Source organism: Crotalus tigris, unplaced genomic scaffold (genome assembly GCF_016545835.1).
Source record: "Crotalus tigris isolate CLP2741 ecotype Arizona unplaced genomic scaffold, ASM1654583v1 scf7180000024506.7606697, whole genome shotgun sequence".
NCBI lineage: Eukaryota > Metazoa > Chordata > Lepidosauria > Squamata > Viperidae > Crotalus > Crotalus tigris.
Genome location: NW_024100678.1, coordinates 1,495,960 through 1,509,798, shown reverse-complemented (window position 1 = coordinate 1,509,798; position 13,839 = coordinate 1,495,960).

Here is a 13,839-nt window from a genome sequence, read left to right as displayed (position 1 = left end):
CAGGAAGAAAACACAAAATCTAGTCCAAAAATTAATTGTGCGTGTGAGAGAGATCAGACTTCTTCCTCTGCACAGCTGTAATAAATCAACCCTATGACTCCTGTGTTTTCTGAACAAAATGACCCAGCAATTTTCTAGAAAAAAGTTTATTAAATTCCAGGAACTAGGGGGCAAATTCTGAACTTTAGAGTGGTGGCTTGGAAGCAGAGTCAGAATTACGTAATCTCTGATAGTAGCAGTGACCCTGCCTGGTTCAATGGTGTTTCAATTGGCACGATGTTTTGGTAATGCTAGTATTGCTGCTATTGGTAGAATTCACCAAAGGCTGATCTCAGCAAGGACCAGATTATAGGTGCTCAATTGAGCAGATTCTAATTAAAATTAGATTAAATGTGGAGTTTCTTATCAAGCAAACTCTAAGTTTGGCTCCAGAGAAAGGAATTCTTGCCAGTGATGTATCTTAATCATATGTGTTTAGTTTGGTTTTCTTTTTTTCACACTCTTGATTCTCCTTCCAAAATGACTGCTTCTAGACAAAGTCTCACAATCCCAGCCCCAGCTATCTATCATTCTCATTTTGTCAGCCTTTGGACTCTTATATCTCGTCATCCTTGAGAGTTAGCTTAACAATACTTCGAGATCTTTGAGAAGGAAAAAAAAAACTTGGAAACAGATGGCAGTGGATTACATAAAAGTATGCAAGCATGTTTACTTTGAGCAAATCAACTGGCAAGCTACGTGGCTTTCCTTTTCCTTAGACAGAACATGTCCTTGGCAACCATATGATTATGGCATCCTTGGGCAAATACGTATCATTATTTTGCTGAAGGCAGCCAGGATGGACTGGAGATAGAATAGTAGAGAGAATGCATTTTTTAAAAGAACCTATTGGGCGTTGACATGGGACAACAGGAAAAACAGCTGTGGCATGAATGGATATGCTATATTCCACCAAATACCCTATATTGAAATTGAATGCTTTTAAAAAGATAGCTGTTTACAACACTAAACAAGATATTATTTTGTCCCTACCCAATTGTATATCTCGATCCTGGGCCCTGCAAGCAGTGCAGTTGAAGTCCTGTTCCCATATTTTGAAGCTGTGCACATCTGGACGGGGAGGAATAGATTCAGGTTCAATCATGATAGGATTGGATGGCTGTGGATAATTGGGGGGGGGGACTTTTCATCTTTAATCTAGTATACTAGTTGCACTCATTCCTGGTCACTAACGCCCTACTAACCTCATGAATCGATTGCGTGGAGCTGCCCTTGAAGAACATCAGAAACTGCGCCTGGTCCAGAATGCAACAACACGAGCATTAATGGGTGCACCTCAACATCTATGTGACATCACTGCTGTGTGAGTAGCATTGGCTCCCAAGTACTGTATGCATGTAGGTGAAATTCAAAAATTCATTTTTAAAAATAATTATTTTTATATTGGGTTCAAATGGATCATTCAATCATCCTTGGTACAGAGATCCTGAATTGATTTAATATATTCAAAATATACTTTTGTTTCTAGCTCTGCCTGAATTATAGGGATTTGTGAAAGAAACCTTTTATTTTATCAGCTGAACCGTTTAATAACTTTAATAACTTAATAACCGTTTAATAAGGCTGTTTTGACTGAGGAAAAGCAAACACAGAACTTAATAAAAACTTTGTGATTCCTGAGAAGATGCAAGATAACGTGCAATTTTGCATATGGGAACAATTTGAGGAGTAAAAGAAGATGATAAGCATGCAAAATGTAACAGGGAAAGGCAACAACTAACTACCCACAGATATTTCTAAAGCAAAATAATAAAGTCAATCTAACATTGCTATACCAGATGCAAAATCAAATGCTGTTAGATTAACCCTTATGCTCTGACACTCCAGAGATCCCTGGCCAGACGGTGGGACGATGTATCTGTATGTTCTATGTTCATACATGTGAGCAATGTTTATGAAATGTATGCGGTTGCCCATCTCACTAAATGTGACTCTGGCCAGTATACAATATTTTTTTTTAAATAAAGAATCTTAAGTAGACATTTAAACAATTAACAAAATACAAATAGGATTATGGAAGATTGCACCCAATTTTCACATACAATGCAACTATCTTGCAAGGCTCCTCATTATCATGGGATTCCCCAAGCCAACTGAACATACCCCCCCCCCAGATTTTAAGGAAATTCTGAAAAGACAATAGTGTTAGAGCCAAATGGGGAGGAGGGAATGAAGTTTCAAATGGTGGGTATCATGGAAGAAAAGGCTCTCTTCTTGGGTCCCATCAGATGGAAGTCTTTAGCAAACAGTGTCCACAGCAGGCCCTCCTGCCAGATCTGATGGGATGGGTAAATGTAACTGAGAACATTGCGCTCTCTAATAATACTATGTGATGGAATCCGAAGTACAGCATGTTAACATATAAGAAAAGAACTGCTTCTCCACAAGCATTTTGTATGAGAAGAAAGCCAAAGATAACATTGGAACTCCTCTTTTATTAGTAGAAGAATTACAAGGGCAAATGTCAGACTAAGAAAACCCCCTCACAGATATTTATAGTTAATTGATAGTTTAAAAAAAAAACATTAACACATGTGCATATACATACACACAATCACTGATTTTTTTCATATAAAACACAATTAATAACAGATGTACAGCATTACAACATATGCCATTTTCATAGGGTTTGGCGGGAGGGGGCGGAGGGAGGAGATGAGTCAGTATTTCTGGCAATTGCCTGGACCAGTCCCTGCAGTTTTCCTGGCAAGTTTTTTTTTTTCCAGAAAAGGTTTGCCATTGACTCCTTCCTAGGGCTGAGGAAATAGGACTGGCTCAAGATCACCCAGCTGGCTTTGTGCCTGAGGCAGGACTAGAAATCCCTGTCTATAGGTTTCTAGCCTGATATTTTAACCACTACATCAAATTGGCTCTCTATTTTCAAGTGATAGATGTGGTGGTTTTTTTGGTTTTTTGTTTGTAAATCTGCGCATTTTTGTCATTCAAAATACAACTAGTATTCTCACGTTCTGTTATAATCCCAAGTACTGGATTATAACTCCCAAGATTTACCAAACCATAATAATCTAGGTTTCATTTAGCATCTTGTATGAATCCAGATATTATAGTTTTTAAGCTTCAGTTTAAGGCTTCAGATGACTCAGCATTATATAATCAATGGCTTTGTTTGAGAGTGACTCCAGCATAGAGACAGCATAGAGACAGACAGGAATGGCCCCAGTATTTTGTATTGGCCTAAGAAGACCAGCATTTTGTATTGGCCTAAGAAGGAGCAGTTGCCTCTCTCTTCATCTTCCCCCAAAACAGTCAGCCTGAAATTGCTGAAAGTACAGAAGAGCCATGCTGACTCCTGACCCTGTTCAAAGTTGAAAAGTTAATTGAATGACTTCTGTTCAAAAAAAATGCCAGCCAAAAAGATCAGCCTGACCCCAACTGCATGCCAATGCCTCTTTAAAGTCTATCACTTAGTTCTGGCATTGTCCAACTCATCTCCTCTTCCCTTTCATTTGAGGCTGGCCCAGAACATTTTGTTCTTTGTGCCCTTGCCTTTCCTCATTCCCCTTACAGGCGCAGACCAGACGGGACTTCACCACCCACCACTAAACAGAGCAGCTTAGGGGGCATGCAGTTCTGCCCAGTAATCCTGCCGCCACTTATTCCCAGCTCCCCCCAGCATCTGCTGAAATATATGGCAGCAGCCTCAGCATGATGCACTGCTCTGTGTGTGCCCTGGATTGGTTGGCTCTCTGCTGCTTGCATCATTTTCTGGGGCTTCTCAGAACGTTTCCTGTGATCTTCTGAAGGATGGTGATGAGGTGTGACAGCTAACTAGACTGGACTGGCAATAAAAGCTGAATTACAAAGGCAACAACTGTGGAGCCATTCAGTATATAGCGATGGCTGTGGATTTTAAAGCAAATTAGAAGAATTGATAGAGGACAGGGATAACAATGGCCAGGAATCCCAGGCAGCTAATATGTAGTAACAATAGGGAAGAGAGATGCGTCACTATCACAATTGTAATTTCTTGGCTTGAATTACTGGTTGGCCTTTGTAGGGCCTGATGGCTTCTTACATTATGAAATGGCAGAGCTTCATTTCACTTAATAGCAGAGCCAGCTCTGCTATGTAGCTGCTGGTATATAGAAACTTGAAAGACCATGCTACACTATTCACGCTTTTTAAAACATACTAATTTCATTATTAAAAGAAAAAAAAAGATCCCTGAGCTGGTTTAACTTACTTACTTGCTTCTTACTACTTTCAAAATCAAAGTACCTATTTTATATAGAATGCACTAAAAAAGTAAATAAATAAAGCATCAACACTGAGTGTAATGTTAAATGATGATTTCCTGTGCAAAATCTTTACTGTTGTAAACTGCTTTAGGAGCCCATTTTTGTGCGAAAGGCAGAATAAAAATATAATAAGGGATCTTTATTACATACTCGCCACATGACAAGGGGGAAGGAAGTTACACGGACCAAAGGAAGAGAGTGGAAAATGAAATGTAATGCAGAATAACAAAGCCAGTTTGAAAGAACACTGGCTAAGGCATTGTTTATTTTTGTAATACTTACAAAAAGGCAAATTTATTTTCCAAACCTGTGGCTTTGTGGCATACCAAATGCAAATAAACTATTTACATTTGTACCTGTTCTTATTTGTTAACTCTGCAGTTCATTTCTTCCTGGGATAAACTCTTTGATCATTTGACCCGGCTCCTAGCTTTCTTTCTAAATATGAGGGGTTTTTTCCCTTCTTCTTCTTCATTATTTTCTTTTGGGGTTTTTTTTAGTCTTTTTCCTCAGTTAAAGAAGCCACTCTAGGCAACCCCGCTGCATTGCAAATTACATCCTGTCACCTCCACCCCCCCACCCTCACCCCACATCCCTTCTAAATGTGTAAAACAGTTAGAGCTGTTTGGGAAGGAGAAGCAGAGCTCTGCTGATGACCTTGGCAGGAAGGAAGTGGTCTACATGTTTTCTGCACTTGCCTCTCCTTTTCCTGATGGCAGTGCAGTGGTCTTTTTTCTTCTGGGGCTCTAAGAAGAAGAATTCTAAAGTCTGTAAGGCAAACCAAATACATTGTTCAATGCTAAGGTAACTCATTCACCAGGGTCATCCAAGCCCCAACACAACCAAATGGGGAGGGGGAGGCAGGGAAAGAGAGGGCGCATGTGCAAACCTAAACTTTGAAGTGCAATAAAGAACATTAGATTTTTGTGGGTAAGGAACTTTGGAGGGAGTCCTTTATTACTTGGAGGGGTAAAGACTGTACAACTGTGTAAAAGAGCCCGATTTGCTGCAAGGTATGCTAATAACAAAAAAACGAGTTGCTGATATCTGATCACGGGGCCATTCTAGTGACATTTAGAAAAGTAACCTCCGGTTTAATATGTGCGTAAAGCTACAGCAAAGTGAAAAGTACCCTGAGCTGATATTTCATGGACTACTCCTTGTAGTTCACAATATGTAAGTGGCTTGCCATTTACCTTTGCTCAAGATGCTTTATTTGAGCCCCTAGTCTAGTAGTTTTCAGAGAGAAGGGATTCTTCTCTTTTTACACAGTGTATGTTCTTTGTGCCCCTAGAGCAGGGGTCCCCAACCCCCGGTCCGTGGACCGGTACCGGTCTGCAGCATGCCAGCAACTGGGCCGCACAAACAAGCAAAGCCCCATCCACAGGATGCAGGCAGTACACAAAACCACACCCCTTCTAGTCCATGGAAAAACCTTTCTCCACGGCACCAGTCCCTGATGCCCAAAAGGTTGGGGACCTCTGCCCTAGAGAAAGGTCCAGTGCTGGGCTAGGTGGAAGGAAAGTGAAAAAAAGGATGACTAGCAATAAGGTGGATTGGACTCAGTTACAGTGGCAATGAGTACACTCTTGGAAGATCTAACAGACCAGCTTAGGGACAGAGTCTCATGGACAAAACCCATTTATGTCACCCGATGGCACATAATCAAAATATCCTGTGTAACATTTTTTATTTACACTGATCACCAGGAGACACCACAGTACTAATTTCATCCTTACCAGAAATCATCAGACACAGGTAACCAGTATAATTGTTTGAGGAAATGTCAGTGGCGGGAAAGACTATGCATGATACTCCTTAATTTACCTCACCTGATTTTTACATCTTTCTGACAGTAAGATCTGAGATTTTGCAAAACACATTTGAAGGAATAATTGACAGCTATAGCAATGGTGAATGCCCTCCTATACTCTTATTTTCTATGAATGTCCTTTGTTCACTGATTACTTTAGCAAACAATGATTTGCCTAGGAAAAGTGCTGCTCCGCTCTTAGCAAAATTATGGAAAAGATTTCATGTTGTTATCTCTCTCTCTTTCATCTATATCCATCCACATATTACTAAAACTTTTGTTCCTGTAATTGGGCAAAATGGTGAATCATACGGCAATCATTTTTGAACCAATGTACCTCAGCTGGGTTAACTTACAGAATGAGTCCAAAATCTTGGCTCTTTTAAGATTTCCTATTAGCACAGCATTGGACAAATTTGATCCCTCTAGCACAGTGATTCTCAACCTTTTTAATGACGCGACCCCCCCCCAACCGGTCGTAAGTCGAGGACTACTCAACTGGTCGTAAGTCGAGGACTACTCAACTGGTGCAGCACCGTTTGCAGAATGGGACTTTTGGCGGGCTCAGCAGGGCAGAGACAGCCTGGACAATTCCTATTGGCTTTTGAAAGCCAATAGAATTAGACTCTATTCAAGAGAGTCTATTCTATTGGCTTTCAAAAGCCAATGGAAAAGGGAGTAGCACAGCTAAGGAAAAGGGGAAAAAAATGGCGGACTGCGTTGTTTGGCGACCCCCATGAAATGGTTGTTCGACCCCAAATGGGGTCCCGACCCACTGGTTGAGAACCACTGCTCTAGCAGAATTTGTCTCATTCCAAGTAGCTTCCATATCTTCCTTTCTCTTAATTCTGTTAGGAGATTAATCTAGCTTCTTCACAGAGAACTTGTGATTTCTCTTCCTTCTGTTCTATTTCCTTTTAATTTCCTCCCCCCCCCTTTTTCTTCCATGTCTACATTTTTTCACAGACCCACTTTGAATACTTAGAAACAATGGATTGTCTCACATTCAATACTTCTGATCACCCTTGTATCTTTCAGTAATTGTCGTAATCTTTCATCATAAACAATGAAATCAGTTATGCTTTTAGATGTATAATTTGCCATGTACTCTTAAACAGAGTAATGCTGAAACCATATATAGTACCTGAGACAGACCTTTTCCGATGTGAATACTCATGAAATAGTTGCCATTCTCAATCATTCTTCAGTCTCTGAATAAGCTAATAACATTTTACTACTCCTCTTATTTAATGTCACCAGATAAGCCCATAAATATTGACTTCTGTTGATCTTTATGACTTTGGTCAACTAAAGGTTGTACATAAAGCAGTGTTAACTATGGGTCTTAATATTCACATTAGCTCAGATATAACAGTGATTCTTAGTCTTTTAGTGCAATACATTTAATATCTTTAATTTTTTTATAACTAATGATACCTTAAAAAGTTACAGCCTTAACAACATTACAACATTCTCAGTTTATTCATCTGAATTATATTCTTCTATTTTTTTTTAAAAAAATCTTTCTTGTATCTGTTTATAGATGGCGTGATGGCTCAGCAATTAAAAATGGAAGGCTGACAGCCTGGGTTTAAGACCCGAGCACAGCGCAATGGGGTGAGCTCCAGTTACTTGCCCTAGCTCCTGCCCACCTGGCAGTTCAAAAGCGTGCAAATGCAAGTAGATGAATAGGTACCATTTTGGAAGGCAACAGCGATGCTAGCCACATGACCACATAAAATGTCTTCAGACAAACACTGGCTCCGTTGGCTAAGAAATGGAGACGAGCACCGTGCCCTAGATCAGACTGGACAAGGAAACCTTTACCTTTACTTTTGCCTGTTTATGTGCTTTCCTTAAAGTTTCCAATAAAAAAGTATTAAAAAGAGTTTTACAATTTTTCAGTAAGCTAGAGAAGGTGTATATTAGATCACCTCACTAAGTCACTTTTGACACTTTTTAATATGAATATAATAATCTAAAAGAGGAACACAGAACACTGATACCACATAGTGGCATGAACTATAATAGCAACTCTTGCTTTAAACTAGCTTTCCCTAAAGTACTTTCAAAGCTGAAACTTAAGAAAATAATTATCACTCAAGTTACTTGCATCATGGATTATTACATCACAAGTCTGTTCCTCTAATCCAGGGACAGGCGACTTGAGACATTTCAGGCCTCGCTAAACAGGTTTACGATTTGGTTTAGGAATCCTCAAAGTTATCCCAGGACTTCAAGCTTGGCTGGAAAGCCAGTAAATCATCCTGGAGGGAGTCAGTGGCATCTTGGATGGGAAATCAATTGTACTGTTGTCAAGAAAATTAAATGGTTATGTCCATGAAGTCACCATTAGCTTTAGTATGAAGTCTTAGTATGAAGAATTGCCTTGTTAAAATATTAGTGTAAAGTGGATTAATTACAGAGCTTTGTTGCAGAATTGTCTGCTTACTCTCTGATCCTTGCCTTGAGGGACATGGCTGTGGTTGATTTTGTGGGCATGTTGGATACTGTAGTTCTATTTTGTTCCCTAAAGGTTAAGTTCCCATCAGCTGTTGTTGTTGTTTTTTTTAATCAGAAAGAAGCTGTTGCATCTGCCTGTACCTGCTAAGTGTGGCTCTAAAAAAAGGAGCCTCTTGTCTGCAGAGATTCTCAGTCATCCAGGTCATAGTTGTCTTAAAGGTGCTTTTTCAAAGAACAACTGGACTGTTGTTGTTTTTCCTTGAGGAAAAAAAAGAAAACATTTTGTTTCTCATCCAGTTGTGATGATGGAGGGATTGGAAGGATAGATACTGACACTTAAGACTGGATGATGGAGGGATGGGAGGATAGGTTGACAGGATTGTGTGTGGGGGGGAGAGATGGAATGCTTGTGTTTCTTTGTAGTCATCTGGTCATTAGCACTCTCTGAGAGCTCTCTGAGAGCTGTTGAGGCCACTTGAGAGTTTATCTGTGCCCTCGGGGATCACCTGAATCAAGGTGCAATTGGTTGTGGAATCTTCTTGGAACTGCTGCTGCAAGGGCAGCATTGAAGAATGAAGACAGGTGTTGTCTTATTCCTCCTCCCCCTCTGTTGAGAGGGAGGGCTGTTCAATTCTAACATAGTTTCTTTTACCCCTCAAACCAAAACGTGGACTCTAACATAAAGGAATCTCTTGTGCTGCAGCTTGAAAGTCAGGACTCTGGGGACAAAGCCAAGAGGGACTGTTGTAGTCTAGGAAATGAAAAGTTGTTTAGGGCAGGGGTCCCCAACTGCCAGTCCGTGGACTGGCACTGGGCCGTGGCATGCCAGAAACTGGGCCATGCAAACAAGCAAAGCCCCATCTGTGGGATGCAGGCAGTACATGAAACCACGCCCCCTCCAGTCTGCAGAAAAACCTCTCTTCATGGAACCAGTCCCTGGTTGGAGACCTCTGGTTTAGGGCCAGGAACCATACTTTATAAAGATTTTCAGAAGGCAAGATTGCAGCAGTAGGGCAATGATGTAGAAAGGGTGCAAACTGCAGGCATTCAGTCCTACATCACGCTATTTAAAGCTGTCGCTGTATAATGTAGATATGAGTCTTGGGGGATTAGGAGGATTTGGAGATATATATATATTTAGCCATTTTAACAATGAAAAGTTTACTTGAGAGCTTGCAATACAAACACTGAGCCTCTGCAGACAAAGCAATTACTGGGCCATCACTGGAAAGCTTTACTCATGCAAAAATTACTAACCCTGCAGCGGCTGCCAATTCTGTTCCACACATAATCAGATCAGGATGTTTTCCCCCACCTCTTTCTTGAATGGCACACACTGTCCTCAGAAAAGCAGCCTTTTTGCATTGCAAGTTGGAGATCCAGATATGTCGAAAACCTTTTCCCCATCTGGCAGACAGGCATTTCTGTGATGTCACTCCTGGCTGGAAGGAAGACTTGGCCTTCCCCTCCTATTCCAGCTACAAAGAAACACAGCCATCAGGTTGGCTTCCCTTCTTAGCTTTTTTGTCATCTGTCCACCGTTTCTTTCTGGGCTATCTTACAAGGCTGATAAGGCAGCAAACCAAACATATATCAGATCCCTATGAACATTTTAGTTCTGCTTTTTTTCAATATTGTCAATTACCAAGAAATGAAGATGTTACCTAGCCTGGTAACAAAATGTTCATAAATCAACCCACAAGCTCGGAGAACAAGCCTTCACCCTGTCAGAAGTAAGTCTTCATCCTGGTTCTTCCAAGCCGGGGATAAATAAGCAACATGGCGACTGCTTTGGGAAGAAGGTTACAGTTTATTGAAGAAGCAGAAACATGGTCCTTGCAAGAAAGAGCAGAGGAGAGGAAAGAGGAGTTGAGCACATAGGCAGTAGGTTTTTATACCCCCTCTAGCCTTGTTTGGAATAGTTTCCTGTTCCTGTGGCATGAACCTTGAGGCTATTTCTGAGTGTTTTTCTAGGCCTTGATATCTGTGGTTTAATCCTATTATCATATCCTGCTTCCCAGGTGATGGAGCTAATGACTCCTAGAGTTTGGGTGGGTGGGGCATGCAGATTTTCTCTTTGTCTTCTTGAGTGCTCTGACTTCAACTTTCTGATGGTTTTACATCTGCATTTGTATGGGGCTAGCTCTTGCTTGGGGCAGAGGGATAGATTTGGGGCCAGGTTTGGTTTTAAAAAAATCCTTTTGAGGAAAATCATATTTTTCTGCCCTTTTAATATTTCCTTCTCTGGGCTAACTTCCCTCAACCCTCACACTACCCATAAATGTTTTGGGCAAATATTTCTTCAGAACTTTTTCCACTGGAAGTAGAAAGTGCTCCTTGTGTCATCTTTATGCTGCTGTGCCTTCATCTTTTCCTCAGTCCCTGCTGAGTGCCAGGATGAGAAGCCTAGAGGCTGATCAAGATGCCTAGAAGGGCAGTACTGAATTCATTTTGCAGGCCCGTAGTCTTCTTTGGCCCTTGAGATATGGAGACTAGAATGCCAAAATCTTTTAGTCATGTATGAAAGAATAAGAACAAGGAGTTCTTGGAAAAGACACTGCAGTATCCATTTACTGCCAGATCTGGCAGGACTATCTTATACCCTGATAAGTTCTGTGCACTAAGACAGGGATTTGGCAAACACCAAGCTGGCAAATGAGCCAATGAGCCTTTGTGAAGGTCTCAAGCTTTTTGAGTAAAACCAAACTCAACGGGGCTTTGGCAACGTGTTTGTGCAAAATCTGCAACACTAAGTGTTCTTTGCCACAGAACTATTGAGTCAATTAGAAATTTGGCATCACTTGAATAAACAGAGGAAAGATGAGATGTCCAAGTTTTTCTTCCTGCTAGTGACCACCAAGGCAAAGACTTCTAGGAAAACCACTGCGGTGACTCATAAACTAGTCAAGAGTAGTAAGTGAAAACCGAAATCTGTTTATGTCATATATAAATAAATATATTTATTATATATGTTTATGTCATATATAAATAAATAAAATTTTCTCCCATCGACTGGACGCTACCCTGATGATGCTGGCAGAAGCCAGCGAAAGCTTGGTTTTATTCTATTAAAACTTTTTATAGTTTTGTAACTTCCTGGTGTTCATATATTTTATTGTTTAACATGAGTCTACCCAGGAATCACCATTTTTAATATTCATATTCATATTCATATATATATATATATATATATATATATATATATATATATATATATATATATATTACTAAAGACTGCAAACCCCAGCAATTTGTTTGAAAAGCAGATTTAATAGGAATATGCAGGACTTATTTCTGGGCAGATTTGGGCATTTTGGAGCAGATTTCAAGTGGCATTAAAAGAAGCATAATTGCTTAGTATTATTAACGTCATTCAGAATAATGAAAACTCTATTTTTATATTACTCCCAGTTTCAGATCAACTGGTTTCTGCAAATTGTAAAAAAAAAAAAGATTTTTAGAACAGGAATGAGCAAGAGGACATGGGGGCATGTTTAAATTTTCTGGAAAAACAACGGTAATTATCTTTAAATCCTCATCTTCACATTCTGATTACCCAACTTGGATTTATTCAGAACTCTTGATTATACATTGGCATTATGATCCTGCATTCTCTTTCCAAAGAGTAAGCATCAATGAATTTGTGTGTGTGTGTGTGTGTGTGTGTGTGTGTGTGTGTGCGTGTCTTTCTTAGAACCAAGCATGCCAAATTTCTTACCAAACAGTGTAATGTGATGCCACTTTAAGTTTCATTGGTTAGTATTGCAATTTGTGTTGCAGAGAAAACCATAGGGATATGCACTTCTCAAAGTCAAAGTACTTTATTTTGGTTTACATACATTTCTCATTTGTTTAAAAACATCTGTCTCCTTTTAAGAGATCCATCTTGGGAAAACAGTTCCTGTGATTAAAGAAACAGAGTGGAGAACTTCCTTATCATATAGAGGTTTGTTCATCTGATTCCTTTTTATTTTATTTTATTATTCCAAACACAAATCTGGCCCTCCTTCTATCATTCAAAGCTGGAAATAATTTCTCACAACAAACACAATTCTTAAAGCATGCTTCTTGGAGGTCCTGGTGTTTGCAGAAAGTGGTTACTGGTACATAAAAATGATTTTATTAAAATTCTCAGGGAGAGCTGTACATTCCCCTCTATCCCTGTTTGTTGCAAAATAAGCCTCGATGTGCTCCACAATAAGCCTAGCCCAGGGGTAGGCAACCTTGGCTCTTTTATGACTTGTGGACAGCATGGCTGGCTCAGGAATTCTGGGAGTTGAAGTCCACGAGTCATAAAAGAGCCAAGGTTGCCTACCCCTGGCCTAACCTATTCGTTTGGCAAAGTAGCCTGGTTTGATGTCCTCAGACTCTGTCATCCCAGCATCTTGGGTTGCTCCAGGCGAGGGGTGAGCGCTGTGCAGGGGCAGAGAAGTGCTTTTTTTCCTCACCCATCCATGGCCATCAGCTGACTGAAGGAGTGCGCAGTGACTGCTGAGAGCTGGATCCAACTTGGCTTCTTCTACTGCCCCCTGCGGTGTGCTTATTTACATTTGACTTCTAATTTCCAATTGACCTCATGCAGGGGACAGCCAAAGAGTCAGATGTGGCCTGAAGGCCATAAAAGGCCCAAGTCTGCTTTACAGGGTAACAGACCATGGAAGGCTGGTATAGGCAATTTTGGATTCAGAGGTCAAGTATCATCATAAAGCTCAGTCAAACATATTCTCCTCAGATAACTTCTATACTTCTCCCCAGCTATTGGAACTTCCATGCTGCCATCATTTTTTTCCTATAATCCTAAAAAACCAGACTGAAACCATGATCATCTTCTCTTTTGAGGGCTTTGGAATGCTGGTTTAAAATCACTACTGCAAAGCAAACTACCACAACTTCGGGCAGTGGGAAGGATATTTACTGAATTGCAAAATTCATATGAAAGGAACATAAAATTACTTTTTCTATATTATCCCATTCCCCCAGTCCCATTCCCACTTGGTGTTATGTGCATTTGCTTGGACATAAGCAAGTGGCCTTTAATCACCAGACCATCTTTCTCTGTTACAGCCTGAAGAGCAGCTGAAGGCCAGAAGCTGGGATGCAAGGTGAGGTAAGAGTTCTTACAAATGAGGAAACAGACTTCCCACAATCTTCACCTACAGACTTTTAAGGAAGATGATCTTTGTTGCCAAATCGTGAATATCAAGCTGAGTCATGAATAAATCCATTCAACTTTCAAACGTTGTC